The following is a 20,309-nucleotide window of genomic DNA, read 5'->3' as shown; positions in this document are numbered from 1 at the left end:
TCTCAAAAATGGCAAACTGTGCTTTCACTAGTTGCCTAAAAATTCTCACATTGTCTGAGTTGTTCATTCTGTTGATAGCTTTTGGGCTTCTAAAATATGTTTTTTCTCTTCCTGCCCCAGCCTTGTCCCCACTCATTAAATGATGTACTGCACTGCTGAACTGCTCTTTAAACGTTAAAATTCCATTCTCTTCTCTTCTCGGTCTACACAGAACATTGTCATTGTCATTCACCTCCCAATCTTCTAGTATTACCAGTACATCTAACTTTTACATCAATATTCCCTAGTCTCTGCTTCTTTCAAATGAATGTTTCATAGATACCTCAAACCCAGTATATCCTGATGTGAATGCCTCATCTCCCTCATCCCCATAAAGCCTTCTCTTCTGTATCCTTTATCTCAGATAATGAAACCATTGTATACTCAATCAGCCAAGGCGTAAACCTCAGAATCATTCTCTGCTCCTCTTTTGCTATTTCATACACGCCCCCAAATCCAGTTAATCACCAAATCTGATTAATTTTGTCCGTAGAATAACTTTCATCTTGTGGTTGTAATGATCAGAATTGTCCAAAAATGACACTGAAAGCTCATTGTTTGGGCAAGGAGCTAGCTGGAACTAGAGGTTCTTCTTTCAGAAAGAGGAGCTACACCCGAGACCCACTCGCCATGAATCAAAAGGTTTTCTCCTTCTAGCAAGACCAACTGCATGATCTCATGGGCCTGAGCTCTCTAGGTTTTGAAGAGCTAGCCTTTCTGGTCAGTTCCCAACTGTGGGCACCTCAGATTTGGTCTCATACTGGGCAGCCTGCAAAAGGAAGTCTATTTTCTCAAGCTTGTTCTAGAAAGACAGAGACCCATGGCTGAGTAGGGGGCATCTTTCCACTGGAACATAGATCCAAAATGTATGTCCAGCTGAGCATAAACCCCAGCGTGCCCTTCTGTGGAATCATGTTAAGATCTGGAGAACTTCATCCTTTCTTGCCTTCTTGATCTAGCTTGTAAGCTCTTCCTCAGTGAAGTCTGTTGCTAAACCCTTGCCATATACCTTTATAAAATATATCCCAAACAATTGTAAAGAACAGGAAAGAAGCCACAAGGGACCCAGGTGGCCTGTCACAGTGCCTCTCCATCCTAAAGCAGTATCTTTTGTTAAATCCTCATTACCTCTCCACTGGAATACTGCCTGCTCACTGAACTCCTGCCTCAGGTCTTGCTCCTTTCCATTCTAACCTTCACCTCAGGTCTCAGGGTAAATTTAAAATGAAAATCGGATCACCTACTCCCCCTTTTAAATCTTTCAGTAGCAACATAGGGCCTATAATAGTGTTTTTCTTTCAAAGGAAAAAAATGCTTTCAGACTCCCAGTGTTGACTTAAATTATTTATTATAATATTAACAGAACCTATAGATAAATAGGCCTAGTATAGTATAACACTTTCTTTTTCTAATACAAAATATGCAATTTGAAATCCAAAAATAAATATAAAATTGAATTTAATAAAACTATACAGCCAATACAATTCTAATTAATAGCATTAATTTAATGTGAAAGATTAATATTAAAAATGTAAAACTATATATTTCTACATTTCTGTGTTCTTTCTTTAATCTGTTTCTTTATCTTAAATTTATACATACTAAGGAGGACAGCTTTGTTTATTCAAGGATGCTGTCAATAATGGTATTAAGTAACATCACAGTATTGCTTACTATTTTAGGATATTCAGACAACCTATCTATTCTAATTCTGTCCTGTGAAATAATCATCAAATGCCAACTTTAATGAATGGTCCCTTGATCCTCTGAGGCTAAATTAGTAACTTAAAAGTAAGGTGATCATTATGCCATATCTAAATCTGTTCTAAATGATTACTTAATCCAATTATTATTGGACTTGTGGATGGGAAAATAATGTTTGAGGTTATTTTTTATTTCTTATAGTTGTTGAGAAATATTCATGGCCAAGCACAGAACCAGTGGAAAGATGTGGGAAATGACTCATTCAAACCATTCTGAAATGACTTGACCATAAATCAAAGTTTCTATCATTGTTTCCATGTTTTCTTAAATTTAGAAGTCTATTCAATCTAAACAAAAGCACCTTTGTACAGTGCCCCCATGATGTTGTATGGTCTTTATTTGGTATAAATAAAACATTTTATTTAATCAGTCTCTCTCAGATCACTTGTTATAAACCAGAAACACCCAAAGGCACATCATTCCCCCCATGCAATGTTGTTTTTATGATCTCACATTAAAGCCTACTTACTGTTTAACTCAAATAAAAGTCATATTCTAGGGTGTGTTTTATTTCAATTATCAATGAGAGAGAAACATTTTTTCATAATAAGTAATAAAAATAATTCAACAGAAACACAGTGAAGTGTTTTGTTTGGCCTGCACAGAATTATTTTTTACAATCAGACTTAAGTACTTTTTAAAATGAGGCAAGTGATCGGGACCTCTGGGCTGGTGGACACGTAGAGGTGCTGGGAGAGCGGCACCCTAGTGGGCACGGAAGCTGTGTGTCCTTTCCAAACCTCACCCTGTGTGTGGCTTCTATCTGGCTCATCCTGTGCTATGCCATTTTATAGTCAACCGGTGATCTCGGCCCAGCAGAATGGTGGCAGAAGAAGGAGGGCTGTTCTGCCATCAACAAGGTAGTGATCAGAGAATACACCATCAACATTCACAAGTGCATCCATGGAGTGGGTTTCAAGAAGTGTGCCCCTTAGGCACTCTTGGAGATCCAGAAATCTGTCATGGAGTGAGATGGGAACTCCAGATGGACACACCAACACCAGGCTCAACAAAGCTGTCTGGACGAGAAGAAAAAGGAGTGTTCCATACCATATAGGTGTGCTGTTGCTCAGAACATGTAAGGAGGATGAAGATTTACCAAACGAACTCTGTATATTGGTTGGTTATGTGGGTAACTGTCACCACTGTCAGAAATCTACAGACAGTTAATATGGATAAGAACTAACCACTTATTGTCAAATAAAGGCATAAAACTGCAAAAGACAAGAACAAAACAAAATACAAGTTTTTGAAAAGACTGCGACTTGTACTGATATGTTCAATTGCATTAAGTAAAAGTAAAAAAATAAACGGGGCATGTGAGCTAATATATCACAGGCTCTACCACTCTTGAGTGTTTTGTAGCCACTGTGATCCTTTATCTGCAAAATGGACTCTACTGAGTATTCAACTCCCACAGTGGATGTAAGGTGACAGTGTAACCATGGGCAACAACTATGGTGGTCATCAAGATGACCCAGAATATATCTGTATTCATATTAGAGCTTTTGTGTGTTTTTTCTTTTGCTTTGCTTTGTTTGGATTCTCATCCAAATGGAAAAGAAAAAGCTTTTCTGGGAGAAAGTTTGCATCTGAAGAGTGTGCCCTCATTTCTTCCACCTTAAGCCTATAGACTCCTCTGAGAAAAATTGGCCTAGAGAATAAAATCAAATTTCTTAATTGAGTGTTTATTCCATTTTAGTGCCATCTTAGGTGTTCAACAGTCCTTCCCTCCTCTCTTATCATACACTCTATATTCCTGCCACATCAGTTTCTTGGTTTGTTTGCATTTCTGTTCTTGACATTGTATTTTCAAAAACTGGAGGCATAGAGTAATACTTTTCTTCAAAGAGGATTTTTATTGGCCTTTACTAGGGACTTGAGGCAATACTAATCTTGGAAAACATTCATCAGAATTTTAGCTTTGAGGTTCCCTAGACCTAGTAGCCATAAACCTAGGCTGCAAGTCCAGCAAGGTTGGCTTATTTTTGGATCACTCTTGAGACAAACCCTTTAGGGTCCCACCTTAATGCAGAAATATTGTTTCACTCCCCAGATGGGGCAGGTCGAAGGTTTTATTTTTTCACTCTCTCCCTTCAAGGCTCCCAGAACCACAACTAGGTTCTGCAGCTGTTTATTCCAAATAGGCAAGTGTGCTTGGGTCAACAGCAATTTTGGATGCTGGGCTTCCTTTTTTGGATCCTGAGCGACTCCCATGGTCTTGTTAGCTCTTAAGTGCTTTTAAGAAGTTGCTTTTATATTTCCTCCTTTCTTTTTGTTATCTGCAGCAAGAAGGTTAATTAAAATCACTTAGATTGTTATCATTAGAAGAAATCTCACCACCAAACCTCCCTGAGGCAATGACAGATGCTGGCGAGGATGCGGAGAAAGGGGAACCCTCCTACACTGTTGGTGGGAATGCAAGCTGGTGCAGCCACTCTGGAAAACAGCATGGAGGTTCCTCAAAATGTTAAAAATAGAACTGCCCTATGACCTAGCAATTGCACTATTGGGTATTTACCCTAAAGATACAAACGTAGTGATCCAAAGGGGCACGTGTACCCGAATGTTTATAGCAGCAATGTCCACAATAGCCAAACTATGGAAAGAACCTAGATGTCCATCAACAGATGAATGGATCAAGATGATGTGGTATATATACACAATGGAATACTATGCAGCCATCAAAAGAAATGAGATCTTGCCATTTGCGACAACATGGATGGAACTAGAGCATATCATGCTTAGCGAAATAAGTCAAGCAGAGAAAGACAACTATCATATGATCTCCCTGGTATGAGGAAGTGGTGATGCAACATGGGGGCTTAAGTGGGTAGGAGAAGAATCAATGAAACAAGATGGGATTAAGAGGGAGACAAACCATAAGTGACTCTTAATCTCACAAAACAAACTGAGGGTTGCCGGGGGGACGGGGTTGGGAGAAGGGGGTGGGATTATGGACATTGGGGAGGGTATGTGCTTTGGTGAGTGCTGTGAAGTGTGTAAACCTGGTGATTCACAGACCTGTACCCCTGGGGATAAAAATATATGTTTATAAAAAATAAAAAATTAAAAAAAAAAAAAGAATCTGTAGCAACACCCAACCTAAAGAAAGGTATTAAGGGAAAAATGAAACAACCCACATAAAAACACAAATTCAAGGTACTATTGGACGGCTCTAGCTTGAGAGATGTCATGGCCTGTCCAAGGTCCTAAAGCCAAGCGTGGGAAGAATCAGAATTCCATTTTCCCACTCCAGGGTTCTAGGAGAAATGATGTTCCAGTGAATAACTGCCTTGTGGTATTAGAAAGGCAAATCTTCCTGGGAGCGATGGAGCTCATTGGTAATGGCCTCCTGTCAGGACAAAACTGTTTCAGTGCCACATGACTGCTTCCCAGAATCTCTCTGGGTGCACATACACTGACTGTCACATCTCAGCCTGGAGATACCGCATGGCACGCACCATCCACTGGAACAACACACCAAATAAGTGGAATGTGTGCAGCACTGTTTCAAAGAACAAAAAGGACAAAAGGCTGGGAGAGAGGCAATCTTTCGCTGGCCACTGTCTCTGCCTTTCAGTGGAGCCTGGATCTGCGTTGGGTCTGACTGGGGCTCCATCGTGGAATATGATAACAGGTTTGTTGTTGTAGCTTGACACTTTCATCTGTTAATCTTGTGCTTTACTCATGAAGCGTGGCTTAGCTCAGATCCACTCAGTTCCACTTGCCTCAAAACAGTCTTTCCCGAGGGCATGCCATGTGCTCTGTGCTGGGGGTTCAGGGGTCAGGAGTATGGGCAAGACACACACAAACTTTTTTCTAAGAGACTGCAGCAGGTGTAGACAGACACAGGAACATAATGATTACATCCCAAAGCACTTCACTATTGGTGTCCCCAAAGAATTACTTCTTTGGGGTCAGAGTGTGGGGCTATTTCTACAGATGGTTTTCTTCAACAGTTTAGGTCACAGCTTACATGTTAGATCTTCAGTCCACTTAAATTCAGCACCAGAGCAAACACTGATTTCTGTATTAGGCTTCAATTGAACTCAAACAACGCTGACTACAGACTCAATATTTCTAAGAGCACATGTGTGCCCTTTAGCTGTGAGTCCGTTCTATTTCTCTGGACCTGATTTCTCCAACTGCCGGAAGGAAAGAGTGTTCTTAGTTGAAAATTCAGCCCTAAAGAGAAGCTGGAGACTATGCAAATCTTTTGAGAAATCTGTTTCTCACCAAATTATTCGTTCACTTTTACAAATTCAAAAGCTGGGATAAGTTTCAGGGAAGGGAAAAAAAAAAAGGAAGAAATCTGATCAGATAAGCTTCCATGCTTTCTAGCTTTTGGGCACTAATTCACTCTGAACTGTGATCCAGCTTTCACCATCTAATATTTCCACCCATCTCTAAAGGGTATAAAGAGTAGACAGTTTCTTGATTTACTGGTCAGGAAATAATGGGGAAGTGTGTGTGCGTGTGTGTGTGTGTGTGTGTGTGCCCATGTTGTGAGGGTTATGGGAAAGACAGTGGGAGTAAAACCTACCTTGAACAAAAATAATGTATATCCAAAGTGAATCTGGCATTTGACACTGAGCAGGATGAATTTTCTGCACAGTGTTTGATATACATGGGAAAATGGAGGAAGGGGAATGGTGCTGTGTCAGCATATGGATTGCAAATGCAATAAAAATGGTATCTGAAACTAAGGAGGGGAAATGGGAAACAGTTTAAAACACTCTGAGTGGAAAAAGGGAAAGCAGAGGTAGTTGTCTACGTGGAGAAAAATAAAGGTGAGTCAGAAAAGGAAGCAAGAGAGGAAGAAACAGAGGAAGGGGAACGGGGGGTGGGCAGAGAGAGAGAGAGATAGAGACTGAGAGACAGAGACAGAGACAGAGGGGGGATAGAAAGAGAAGGACAGACAGAGAGAAACAAAGAAAAAGACTTGCTTTGCCCTGTTTAGTACTTACCCAGTCTTAACAACAACTCTGCAAATTCGATGTTATCCCTATTCTCCAGATGAGGACACTGAGGCTTTGGGGGTATGGCTAACTTGCCCAAGGTCACACAGCTAGATTGATGGAGTTGGAATTTAAAATTAAATCCACCTAACTCTGAGGCCTGTGTCCTTCCACTTCCCGGTAGGGGCCCTTTTACGTGTTCTGGGGAGTAATCCTGTGCTCACAGTGGGGCAGGGGATTAGAATTCTGAACAAAGTGCTTTCTAATCATTTTACTGTCAGAGGGCCTCCACTTTACTTAGTACCAAACTCCAATTTTTCCAGTGTGAAAGGAGGCCTTTGCAAAGTAGAAAAAGTGCTTTCATTCCAGAGAGAACCCTAGGAATAAGAAAAAAGGAATCCTTAAAGAAAAGCAGTGGGGGAGATAGCTAATACCACTAGTTTCATTCTCATAAGAGAAAAAAGAGACATTTTAGAAAAGATCTATTGTGTGAACTTGAAAACAAGAAGTAAGGTCAGAAGTGCTATGGTGGCAGGTCCGTGGAGGAAGTAGCCACTAGAATAATAGCCTTGATTGCAAGCCAGTGTTAATTAGGCTTGTGGGCTCTAAATGAGCAAAGAAGATTGAGCTCTAACCATCAGTTCCCACATGGATTTTTTTTTTTTTTGGTAGCACAAAAAATTATTTAATTTTCCTTTCACACTGTCCTTTTGAATCCTTGCATTAATAAAATCACTTTGTGGAAATATCAGCAGCAAGAAATATAAAATACTAACACCAAGCATTTTTAAAATGCCCACAAGAAGCAGCTAGGAAATTGACACCCGATTGCCAGACATGTTTACAGCTTTGCTCTTTACCACAGATCCGAGATGATTTTTCTTATGGAGAATTTTCAAGTTTCCAGATGCATCAGGCTGAAGAGAGCAAGATCTAGTGCGAGGCAAGTGCCTGCTCCATTCCTGCTTGAATCAATGAGAAGAAGCATGGAAGCAAGGGGTCTTGTACCAGAGAGGAGAAAGCGTGCATCATTCAGGGAGAGAGAGTAAGAAAGGACTGCTTACCCTTGGTTTACTCCCTCTGTAGTCTGTGATTCCAGTTCCTGATACTCATTAACATTTTTTTGCTTAATGTCTGTCTTCCTAAATAAACAGAGAAGCTCCATGAGGCTGGGGCTCTATCCGTTAAACCTCGTGGAAGACGCAGTAGTAGGGGTTAAAAATCTGGCTCTGGCACTAGGATTACTGTTGTTCCCACCCCAGCCCCACTACCTGTTAGCTTTGTAGCCTTGGGAATGTTCCGTTTTCTCAGCCACATTACAGGAGTGATTGTGCAGAAAAACAACATGATTTAATATTTGTTATAATAGTGGCTGGTACCTATATAAACCAGATAACACTTTTGCTGCTATAATTATTCTTTATAACTGTATACCCAGTGCCTAGCTAGTATGGTGTTGTTCCTGCAAAATAGTGGGTTTTGGGTTTGTCTTTTTTTTTTTTAATGAATGGGTAAGTAAGTGAAACAAAAATTTTATTTCTTTTTCCTCTTGGAAGGAAATCGTTTTCTTCTTAAGTGATTAGAAAACCCAAATTTGCCAGACTTCTTTAATTTTGTTCCACATGCTGATAGAAAGTCAAAATCAAAACAAATGCCTGGGGCATCTGGATGGCTCAGTGGGTTAAGCCTTTGCCTTTGGCTCAGGTCATGATCTCAGGGTCCTGGGATCAAGCCCCACATCAGGCTCTCTGCTCGACCCCCGCCTCTTTCTCTCTGCCTGCCTCTCTGCCTACTTGTGAGCTCTCTCTGTGTCAAATAAATAAGTGAAAAAAAAAAAAAAAGACAAATGCCCAACGTGGTACACTGATACATTTTGTTTAGGTACCCATACTCCTAATGATTCTAATAATACATGTAACTTCTGTTTCATAATTATTTACAGGGCAATTATGTCTGTGAAAAGGCAATTGACAGCCAACCCTTGAATATATTCTAGCTCTTAGTGAACATGCTTTACCTTAACTTCCAAATGGGATCAACGTTTTCCCACTGGTAATTCTGTAGAATAAAGAGCTCCCCTGTTTAGAGCTACCTTTGAAGCCAATTCATTATTCTTTCTGTGAATTTTAATGTCCTTATCTTTTTTTCTCTCTCCCTCTTTCCTTAAAGTTATATTCTAAAACATCTGTTGTGGAGGTTATAGCCAATCAAGGAATGAATAATTTCTCTCTGATGGCAGTGCAAGCTGATGGAGACCACTGTTTGCTCATGGATGTGACACCACATTTAACGAATCCTATAATATGAGAAGAGGCTAATGAATGTGAAACATTCTAGTATTTCAGGCTGGGCTCTTATAGCCCCAGAGAGCCTGAGTAATTGTTGTTGGGTGCTTTTGTATTCGATGGCCATTCTTTTAAGAGCGTCTCTTTTCCTGCACTGAGACATCTAGAAGAGATGGGACGAGGTTGTTTAGGGTGCTGCCTGGTGTTCATAATCTCTCTGAGCTCCAAACAACGTAAACCTTCTTAGTGACCAGTGGCACCAGTATCACCTCCGTGGCATTTATTTTGGGACCATGACTTCTTGCTTTTTTGAAAGAGTGTAGTCTAATAGCCTAGGACAGGAATCACTCTGAAGAGTAAGGCCTAAGAATGATGAAAAATCAGGACTAGCCTGCAGTGTGGGGGCCCAGGCACAACCTCCCATTGCTCAGGGAAGACAGCAAGGTTCATTTCAATATCAATTATTTTCAGTTTCGTATTTGGCTTCCTTTTTTATTTGTCTTACATGACTGAAGTTAAGCTTTGAGTGTGTCTTTTATTGATTTTTATGAGTTAAATTTTTTATTTTGAAATAATTGTAGACTCACATGCAGTGGTAAAAAAAATAATGCAGAGGCATCCCATGCTGTGTCCTCTACCCAGTTTTTCCTAGGGAGCGTCTTTGAAAACTGTAGCATGCTCTCATAAGCAGGATGTTGCTATCGATACAGTCAAGACCCAGGTCCATGGCAAGGGTCCCACACACCCGCTTCCTCCACCCTCCTTTATCCTTAACCCCTGACAATCACTAATGCATTTTTCATTTCCATAATTTTGCAACTTCAGGAACATTGCATAACTAGATTCATACAGGATATCCATTATTTTAATCTTTAGGAGAAAGAAAGCTGTAGCCAGGGATGGGCTAGAAGTTAAAAATCAAGGCGCTTGCCTGGTACCACTACTAAGTAGCGCTGTGATTTCAGCAAAGTCATCTAATGGCATCTTAAAAGGAGTTAGATCTGATGATCTCCTAGGTTCCTTGCAATTCAAAATTGTTCTGATTCCATGACCAATATGCTATCACAGAAAAACTGAAACAACAGGAGGGCAGGACTGAAGCTTCAGGAATGAAGGAGGGTCACTGTCCAGGTATCTGAGGATATTTCAAACAATGTTCTCATCCTCTCTACTAGAGGGTCACTTTTGGATACTCCCTGCCGTGTGAAATCCCTCTCCATCTTCAGTTATAGGAGACAGTAGAATATTCAGGAATTTCTCTCCCTGCCCTTTCATTAAGTGGGGTTATAAGGGCCTCTCTGAAATGCACCAACAGAGGAAAAGCATCCTACCTATATTCAAAACTTCAACTTCTCTCACTCTCCATGAATGCTAAGAAAAGACACTTGGGTGGTCTGCATCCAGGGACACTTCCGGTCATAAGGAGTCCCTGCGGACTGCAGGGTGCAGCAGGTGGGTGGGCAGGCTGTTAGGAGCCAGTAGCTCCACTGGCAAAGCAAGGTGGTTCAGGGCAAGTGTCACGTGTCTGACACACACACTCGCACAAGGACCTAGGTGTAGAAGTGGTGTGTGCACCGTCACTACCCCGAAAGTCTTCATAATTTTATCTTCCACTTATATTTGATAAGTAGAGTTTCATGGATAATGCCATAGGTGTGTGTGTTCACGGCTGTGGCTTGCCACCCCACTGGCACAGAGTCTTTACATGTCCTGCCAGCCCAGAATTCTGGGGGATACACGATGTGTGGGTGTCAGGGAGACCCAAAGCCAGTACCAGGTAACTAGGGTACATCTACGACTGAGTAAATGGGCAGCTGAGCCCCAAGAGACCATGCATTCTATTCAAGTCAGAACCTGCTTTGAGTGCTACAAGAAGGCAATACTTTCTAAAACATATGAATGGCCAAGGAACCTTCTCAAGTCTTTTCTCACTTGTGTTACTTCTCTAAACTTAAGCTGAAAATGATGACATAAAGAGAGGGTTCTCGTGATTCCCACTCCCGTTCAGTCCTTCCTTACTCCTCACCAAGTCAAAGGTGAAATGTGCATGTACTAAGGAGTGAAGTAAAAATAGTTGTGTTGAGGCGCCTGGGTGGCTCAGTAGGTTAAGCCTCTGCCTTCAGTTTAGGTCATGATCCCAGGGTCCTGGGATCGAGCCCTACATCGGGCTCTCTGCTCAGCAGGGGGCCTGCTTCCCGCCCCCTCCCCCACCGCCTGCCTCTCTGCCTACTTGTGATCTGTCAAATAAATAAATAAAATCTTTTTTTAAAAAAAACAGTTGTTTTAGTTTTACGCACTGTTCTCACAGCTCTGGGAAGAACAAAATACATATATGGATACACCATGAAATATGAATGGTGTAACTTTGGTGATTCTGTGTATCAGTTAAATGCTCTGATACTTGCATTTAAAACAGGCATTGCCCAATATCACTATAAATAGTAAAATTCATCATCATAATGTCAAATTTTAATTTTTTTTTACTTGAAGCCACATTCAATAAAAAAGAAACTCCATGATGAACCAAGAGACAGATCACTGAAGAAAGAAGAAATAGTTTATACTAGTATCTTCAGTGACACTCTTCCCTGTTCTGTATAAGAGGTCCCACGTTTTCATCTTGCACTGGGCTCCCAAGTGATACAGCAGCCTCGGGTGGTCTGACGGTCGGGGGATGCCAAGCACACACAAATAGGGAGAAGCTTCCTTAGATGCATTCATTGATTTTTTTTTTTTTCAGTTTAAAGAAAAAAAAAGCCAACTTAGCTAACTCTATCAAAATATTTTTATTTTGTCTGGGAAGGACACAAAGTACTCGACAGAACTGAAGGAACACCTGAGACAACAGGCTCAGAAAAAGCAGAAATCAGGAAAGTTCAGAGATGCAGCTGTGGGAAGCAGAGGTCAGTCCTGTGGGTATTGTGGTTAAAGTGAATCTCTTCCAGCTGGCTGTCTCTGCCTGTGCAGGTCCACTCAGCAGCCTCAGTCTAGAGGGGTATTTCAATTCATCCACCATGGCTTGCCATGTGGTTAGAAGAGGGCAGATCTCCTTGACTGACAGTACCCCAAGACTGCACACAGGAGGAAAGTCACTCCCCAGATAGAAATTGGGGTGCTGATCAGCAGTAAGGGAAAATGCCAGCTGAGTTGCAAATTCAACAAATCTTTATTGCACAAAAGAGATCTTCTGAAAATGTAATATCTATACCATCAAAGTATTTGTGCACATCAAAATCCTGATTTTAATAATCGGGTTGATTCCATCAGTCCACATATCTATGGACGACAAAACTTGGAGAGATTACTTTCATTTATTCTTTCATGATTCACACAGGAACTCATATTGAGAGCCCACTACAAGCTGCACTATGTCAAATACTATTGGTCAATATCAGTGATGCAGCCGTGGGAATGATAGACATGATCCCTACCTTCAGGGAGTTTGTAACTTAGAAAGACTAGGATGACAGCTACAAGATTGTCAGAGATTATGAGATCCTAATGAATACATGTTTTATCACACACCAACACCTGCAAGTGTACACACAAAGGACGTGCCGTTGGATTGTGATGTTGATGTCCAAGTCCTGCTGTCTGAATAGATAAAAAAAACTGTAGTGATGCTTACAAAAGCATGGTCTTTTTCATTTTTCAAATATCACTGGCTTAGGCTACACCTGTCTGGTATGGCTAAATCTTTTGAAGGTTCTGTGGATCCTTTTCCATAGTGTGCATGGTGGTTGAGAGAATGGGCTCTTGACACCCAGCTGTCTGTATACAAACCTGATACCACCATTCATAGCTGTGTAAGCCTGAGAACGTTCCATAACCTTCATTCCTTTCTGTAAAATGAAGATAATCCCCTACTACCCAGGCTGGTACTTAATCAGTGCTGGTCTATTACTACTACTACCACTATTGAGTTGATGTCATCATTTCACCTTTATTGGCCACATTCACTAAATGCTAAGGAGCTCTCATCCCTTCCCCTTTCTCTCCATTGTCTAGTGTTTGTTCTTAGAATTTTCTGCAACGATGGAAATGTTCTGTATCTGCATTGTCCAAAGAGTAACCATTAGTCACACATGGCTCTTGATCCCCCTAAATGTGGTTAGTGTGACTGAGGAATCGAATTTTTCATTTTATATCCTCTTTATTAGTTGAAATTTAAATTTCAATTGCCACCTGTGGCTAATAACTAACATATTGGACTGTGCATGTCTAGAAAAAGGAGCTTTGATTGAATAAGGACAACAAAGAATCTTTGATTCACAGGCAAGGGGATCTCTCTGATAGGAACATAGCCCAGTTAGAGGAGAAAAGACAGTTTAAAGGTTATCTTCTCCCCCTCTTCATCTTGCTTCTCTTCTCTCTTTTGCTCTTTTCCCTTCCATCTCATATAGCAATGACTTGAGGGGATCCCTCGTTTATCAACTTTTTTATCTTTCGAGGAGTCAAAGGTGGGCCCCAAAGTGAAGGTGATAGGAGGCCAGCCCCTACACTTGACCTTAGCCTGAAAGGATAAATGATTCTTGCTGGTCTCACACATACCAGCTCAGTTCACTGGTATAAAAGACCGGAAAAAAAATTGGAGCAAAAGCCTAGCTGGTGACAAGGATTTTGCATTTTTCTAAGCTCTTTGTTGGACCTCTCTATTCATTAGAAACTTAGTTGGGGGCCAGGATCCAGGGACTTCAGTTCTTTGCTATGAAAGTTTAGAAAGGGCTATCAGACTTTAAAAGTCCCTAGTTATAGCCACGTTCTTAATTCCCTTTAGGTGTAATCTTTAGAAATAATATTACCAAGTCTTCTTCTTGCAGAAGACTTTGCAAAACACTGGCCACCTGATTCTTATTAAGATGGTACATGAAGATGCTTGGCGTGAAATAAAGCTTTGCTTGACTTTCAAAAAAAAAAGATGGTACATGAAAATAATGCTGAGAAATGTGCCCTTTTGTCCTCAGCATTTCCTTGAAGGTGACTGACATATTCCTTAGACTCTTGGAGGCATCCACAGTCTTGAAAAGAATGAGAATTATTGCAGCAGAAATGCAAAGAGGAAAAAGAGCCAGGTGAAAGGGTTTTGACTTCTGTTATAGACTATTGGAGCCCACAGCAGAAAGAAGTTTTGAAAGGCAAAACTTTTGAGTTAGAGAAGATTCATCAAGAGAAGGTAGTTTCTGAAAAATCATGAGGACAGCCCTCAAGCATACAGGACATAAAGATTCTGCCAGAATATCATACTGGGAAGGGAAACAAAAAGATTCAAATGATCTTGCCTCCAGTGACTTGAAATGATCATTGAGACCTGGAGGGAGTAAAAAGTGGGATGGGGCATGGGCTCAGAGAAGGAGCTGAGAAAGGAGCCCCATATAAGGGAACCACAGGGAAGGGAAAGGAAGCAGCAACAAAAGATCACTCTCCCCCAGTACAGTGGGGCCCTATGGAAACTAGACCAACCCCGCAGACCATATCTCAACATTCCAGGAGGTACTGACCAACATCTAGCCAGGAATCCACATTGACTCTTCATGTTGTCCCTGGTGGGACCCTTTTAGTAGTGCGTCTTCTAGAGCACTCTTTATTGGGTTGTTCACCAGAAGAAGTGAGGCTTTGCTGAGCCCCACCACCCAGCTGAACCATCCCAACTAGACATGACTCCATTTTTTAACTCCTCTGGAACCCTCATAACCCCCTTAACTAGGTGATGAAAATGTCTGATGTTGACAGGCATGTGGGTAGTGTGTAGGGAAACATGGATGGATTTCACGGTAGAGAAACCCACTCCAGTGATACAGAGAATAATTCACAGTCTTACTTTTCTTAGAGCCAAAGGTCTGTATTTTTATAATATGGATGCTTTAGGCCCTCCCATCTATGTTTTGTCTTCCCAGTTTTGCTAAAATGTAGGAAATACTGTATTGATTTTTTTTTTTCTTTCTAAGGAAAGGTAACTTTCTGATTTTTTTTTTTTCCTTTTGGGCAGAAATATGGCCCCATGTATTAGCCATTCATCTCTGGTTGAGAGCACATTCAATTCAATTCAATCAGTTTCACCAAGAATGTATTGAGTGCCAATTCTAAATCAGGCACCATGCTACTTCCTGGTGATACAAAATTGAATGAGACATGATTACTTGCATTCATGGTCTGGAGAGAGCTTAGTTCTGTGTAACCTTAAAGATCATGTTGTTCATTAATACATTCTTGTTGTCACTGTGGGGCAATTGGTAGACATGAAAACATTTCAGTAAATGAGTCTGGCTTTTTTTTTCCTTGGCTGCAAAGTACTACTTGACCTATTCAAAAGTGACTAATGTGGCCCTTTAAAAGAGGTTGAAGAAGGTCTTTGGTGGTTCCGCCTATTCCGGCTTCTCTTTTTGCCAGTTCTTACCTTCATCACTCAAACTTCTCGGCTGTGAAACCCTTTCCCACTCCCATGACTACCTCATGTCCCACCTGCCTGGCACTGGGTCAGACTCCTGTGTGTTTCCAAAGCCGAATTCCTATTGTTTTGGTTGTTCCCATTTAGCTCTTGGAGACAGCTGCTTGAGGGTGGTTGAGTGGGTAGCTGGAGGCTGTCCAGCTCCATTTGGCTTGTGCTAATAATTTAGAAGGTTTTGTTTTATTTGTTTCCCATTCTGGATTTTTTAAATGGAAATTTGCTGAGTGGGGTGGAAAGGTAGCAGGTGGGTGAGGCTGGAAGAATGGGGCTGGGTGCATCATTCCTGCCACCTGTTAGGCTGAGAAATTCATTCCTTTATCTTTTGTGCTTTGTCTCCACCATCTGCCAACCTATGTGAGTCAGGTCTCTTTGGTTACAAATAAGTTACAAAAACTAACTTGACCTCATTTAAGTGAAATGGATGTTTATTTTGAAGACATAGGGATCTTTCACAGGACCCAAGAACAGGTGGACCTCGGGAGGGATTTGTTGTTGTTGTTGTTGTTTAAATTAAATGTATTTATTTTCAGAATAACAGTATTCATTATTTTTTTCACCACACCCAGTGCTCCATGCAATTCGTGCCCTCTATAATACCCACCACCTGGTACCCCAACCTCCCACCCGCCACTTCAAACCCCTCAGATTGTTTTTCAGAGTCCATAGTCTCTCATGATTCACCTCCCTATGAATCTCATGATTCACAATGATTTTCCCCAATTCCCTTCTCCTCTCTAACTCCCCATGTCCTCCATGCTATTTGTTATGCTCCACAAATAAGTGAAACCATATGATAATTGACTCTCTCTACTTGACTTATTTCACTCAGCGTAATCTCTTCCAGTCCCGTCCATGTTGACAAAAGTTGGGTATTCATCCTTTCTGATGGAGGCATCATACTCCATAGTGTATATGGGCCACATTTTCCTTATCCATTCGTTTGGAAGGGATTGTGAATGAGCACCTGGAAAGTCTGGATCTCTCCCTTTTTTATCCCTTATCTTTATTTCTCATGATTCACTGGCTTTCCCTCTCTTTTTCTCTTTTTCTATCCATGTTTCTGTCTTTGTCTATAGACTCTCTTTCTAGGTTTCTTGTCTAACATGTGGAATATGGCCACCTGAGAGCATCCAAATTCAGATGTTATGTTTCCATTCAGATGCAAAGACTGACCAATACTTCTCAGTCTCAGTTCCACATCCACATCCAATTAGTAATGTTGGTCTGGTGCTTATCCCAGGTTAAATTAAGCAGGAGGAGAGGTGTGGGGACACATAGTATGAACTTGCTGGAAAGACGAATTTCTGTGGACCAAGAGACAATCCCTAAATAAGGGAAGATAATTGAGAATAATAGAAGATTTACTAGATAAAATTATCCCTAGAGATGTGCTATAGCATATGCCTTTCCCCCTTCTAGATCCCTCTAGTTCATTGTTTATATACCTTTGCCACAGGAAAATATAATCATTGTTATTTTTCAGGGCTACCCACCTGTATTCAACCAGATTCATACGGTGGCAGGTAATAAAACTGCAGTGGTTGTGGATCTCCACATATTAACACCTTGGTATCTAAGTTCTCAAGTAGTTGGTTTGTCATTCAAGAGGATGTGAGTGTCTTTGCTCAATTAACTATTGAATATCCAGTGATAACAATAAAGGAGCAATAGCTCCTTGGATTTCTGGGTCCTCATTTCTCCTCCTACTCATCAAGAAAGGGAAATAGTGATATTTGGAAAGTAAAGGCACTTGAGTTCGAGCCCTGACTCTGCTGATAATCTGTACACTAATGTGATCATAACATCCTTTTCCTCATCTCCATGTAGTACAATGATGTCTGCTTCATAAATTAATTCAGGGACTTGTTAGATACCTATTACAAGCCAGGCATTGTGCTGGGTTGGTGATACAAAGGCTCTGCTCTCACAGATTTTACAATATAATTTGAAGACCTACATTAAGAAGAAAAAATATTTTAATTATCATAAAATACATATCTTATAATTATTACAAAGTATTTTAGACATTAAGGGAACTATAAAGAATAATAAAGTGAATATTTGTATATACATGATCTACTTGAGACATAAAATATTCTCATGGCTGCTGAAGTTCATAAACACATGTCCCTCCTTTTCCTTTGAAGAAACCTCTTCACTTAATTCAACATTTATCATTACCATGCATTTCTTTACACATTTATGTTATAGATTGAATTGTATCCACCCAATATGTTTAAGTCCTAACCCCTAGTACATGTGCATGTGACTCCATTTGGAAATAAGGCATTTATAAATCGTCAGGTTAAAGAAAGATTATTAGAGGGGTGCCTGCGTGGCTCAGTTGGGTGAGTGGTTGACTCTTGATTTCAGCTCAAGTCATGATCTCAAGATCCATGCTCAGTGTGAAGTCTCCTTAAGATTCTATCCCTCTCCCTTTGCCCCTGCCTCCTCTCTTTCAGAAAGAAAAAGAAAGAAAAGAAAAGATTATTAGGGTAGGTCCTAATCTACTATCACTGTGTCCTTATAAAAAGGGGAAATTAGGATACAGAGATATACACACACTGGGAGAAGCCATGGGCAGGACACAGAGATAGACACATACATGGGGAGAAGCCATGGGCAGATGCAGGCAGAGATCAGGATGACGCATCTATGAGTCAAGAAACGCTACAGGTTACCAGCAAACTGCCAGAAGCTAGTCTATATGGATGGCACAGATTCTCTTACACCCCTCAGATGCTAACCCTGATGATCCCTTGATCTCAGATTGAGATCTCCAGAACCATAAGACACTGATAGCCTCCCAAACCCTAAGACACATTTCTATTGTTTCAGCCATCCAGGTTGCGGTACTGTTACTGTATTATTACATATTGTATGTAAAGTGTGTAACAATGTATTGTTACAGCATGGTATTGTTACAGCAGCCCCAGCAAACTAATACAACTTACTCCATCTATGTGTTCCTCAAACAAGTTATAACTGTGTGGAGGTATTTTTAAACTTAACATAAACTACACCATGCTGCAGGTAGTCTTGTATAACTCAAATTTTTATCTTAGAATTATGCTTATGACATTCATCCGCTGGTATGTAGAGCTTTAATATCTTTATTTTTATTGTTGCATAGTGATCCATTTTATAAATACACTTTAGTTGAGACAGTTTAATTATCCATTTTCCTGATGATGTACATGACAGACAATACTGCTTTGTACATTCTCATCAATATGTCCCTGAATGCATTGAAATAGTTTCTCTGTGGTTTATACTTAGGAGTTGAATTTCTATGCTGTTATGTATTGTGCAAATTTTCACTCCAACCAGTGGTATTAAGTTTATGTTGTTCCTGTTGATACACAACCTCACTAACATACAACGTCATCTGACTTACAAATTGTTTCCAATTAGTCAATATGTGTAGAGCAGATATTTAAAACTATGGAGGGTATGAGCAGGTCAATACAGGGTCCTATGGGGATGCACGACGGGTTGAAATTAACTAGTGGTGTGGTAGAGAAGTTCCCTTGAGGGGGTACCACACCAGCTGAGACTTGAGGTGGAATGGGTATCAGTCAGTTGGTGGGAGTGGGGGTAAAGACAGCAGCTGTATCAAGAGTGTAAAAGTGAACGTAATTACAGCTTTGTTGAGCAGGAGGACAGAGAGCACAGCCACTAATGTTAATATAGACCTTAGATGGTGATTAAGGTAAGTCCTCTTCCTGGAGGGGAAGCAGTGGTCAAAACATCTTCTTCTTTTTTTTTTAACAGACTCTTTTTTAATAGCCTTTTTCTTTTAAATTTCTTCTCAGTGTTCCAGAAGTCATTGTTTATGCACCACACCCAGTGCTCCATGTAATACATGCCCTCCTTAATACCCACCACCAGGCTCACCCAACCTCCCACAGCCTCCCCTCCAAAACCTTCACATTGTTTCTCAGAGTCCACAGTCTCTCATAGTTCATCTCCCCCTCCAATTTCTCCCAATTCCCTTCTCCTCTCCAGCTCCCCATGTCCTCTATGTTATTCCTTATGCTCCACAAATAAGTGAAACCATATGATAATTGACTCTCTCTGCTTGACTTATTTCACTCATTATAATCTCTACCAGTCCCATCCATGTTATACAAAAGTTGGGTATTCATTCTTTCTGATGGAGGCATAATACTCCATAGTATATATGAACCACATCTTCCTTATCCATTTGTCCATTGAAGGGCATGTTGGTTCTTTCCAATTTGGCAACTGTGGCCATTGCTGCTATGAACAATGGGGTACAGATGGCCCTTTTTTTTTTTTAATTTTTTATTTGTTATAAACATATATTTTTATCCCCAGGGGTACAGGTCTGTGAATCACCAGGTTTACACACTTCACAGCACTCACCAACGCACATACCCTCCCCAATGTCTATAACCCCACCCCCCTTCTCCCAACCCCCCACCCCCCAGCTGCCCTCAGTTTGTTTTGTGAGATTAAGAGTCACTTATGGTTTGTCTCCCTCCCAATCCCATCTTGTTTCATTGATTCTTCTCTTACCCACTTAAGCCCCCATGTTGCATCACCACTTCCTCATATCAGGGAGATCATATGATAGTTGTCTTTCTCTGCTTGACTTATTTCGCTAAGCATGATATGCTCTAGTTCCATCCATGCTGTCGCAAATGGCAAGATTTCATTTCTTTTGATGGCTGCATAGTATTCCATTGTGTATATATACCACATCTTCTTGATCCATTCATCTGTTGATGGACATCTAGGTTCTTTCCATAGTTTGACTATTGTGGACATTGCTGCTATAAACATTCGGGT

General features: G+C 40.7%; 1 long non-coding RNA gene across 1 annotated transcript in view; it reads left to right on the top strand.

The window, feature by feature from the left end:
• The window catches only part of LOC309842448, a 71,383-nt gene extending 62,928 nt beyond the window's left edge, over positions 1 to 8,455 (top strand). The window contains exon 3 of the long non-coding RNA XR_014299651.1: positions 7,630 to 8,455. This is a non-coding gene — a long non-coding RNA (uncharacterized lncRNA). The remainder of the gene's footprint in view (positions 1 to 7,629) is intronic.
• Positions 8,456 to 20,309: the final 11,854 nt, after the last annotated feature.

The sequence above is a fragment of the Mustela nivalis genome (genome assembly GCF_964662115.1).
Source record: "Mustela nivalis genome assembly, chromosome: 10".
Lineage (NCBI taxonomy): Eukaryota > Metazoa > Chordata > Mammalia > Carnivora > Mustelidae > Mustela > Mustela nivalis.
This window is presented reverse-complemented; position numbering and strand designations above follow the sequence as displayed.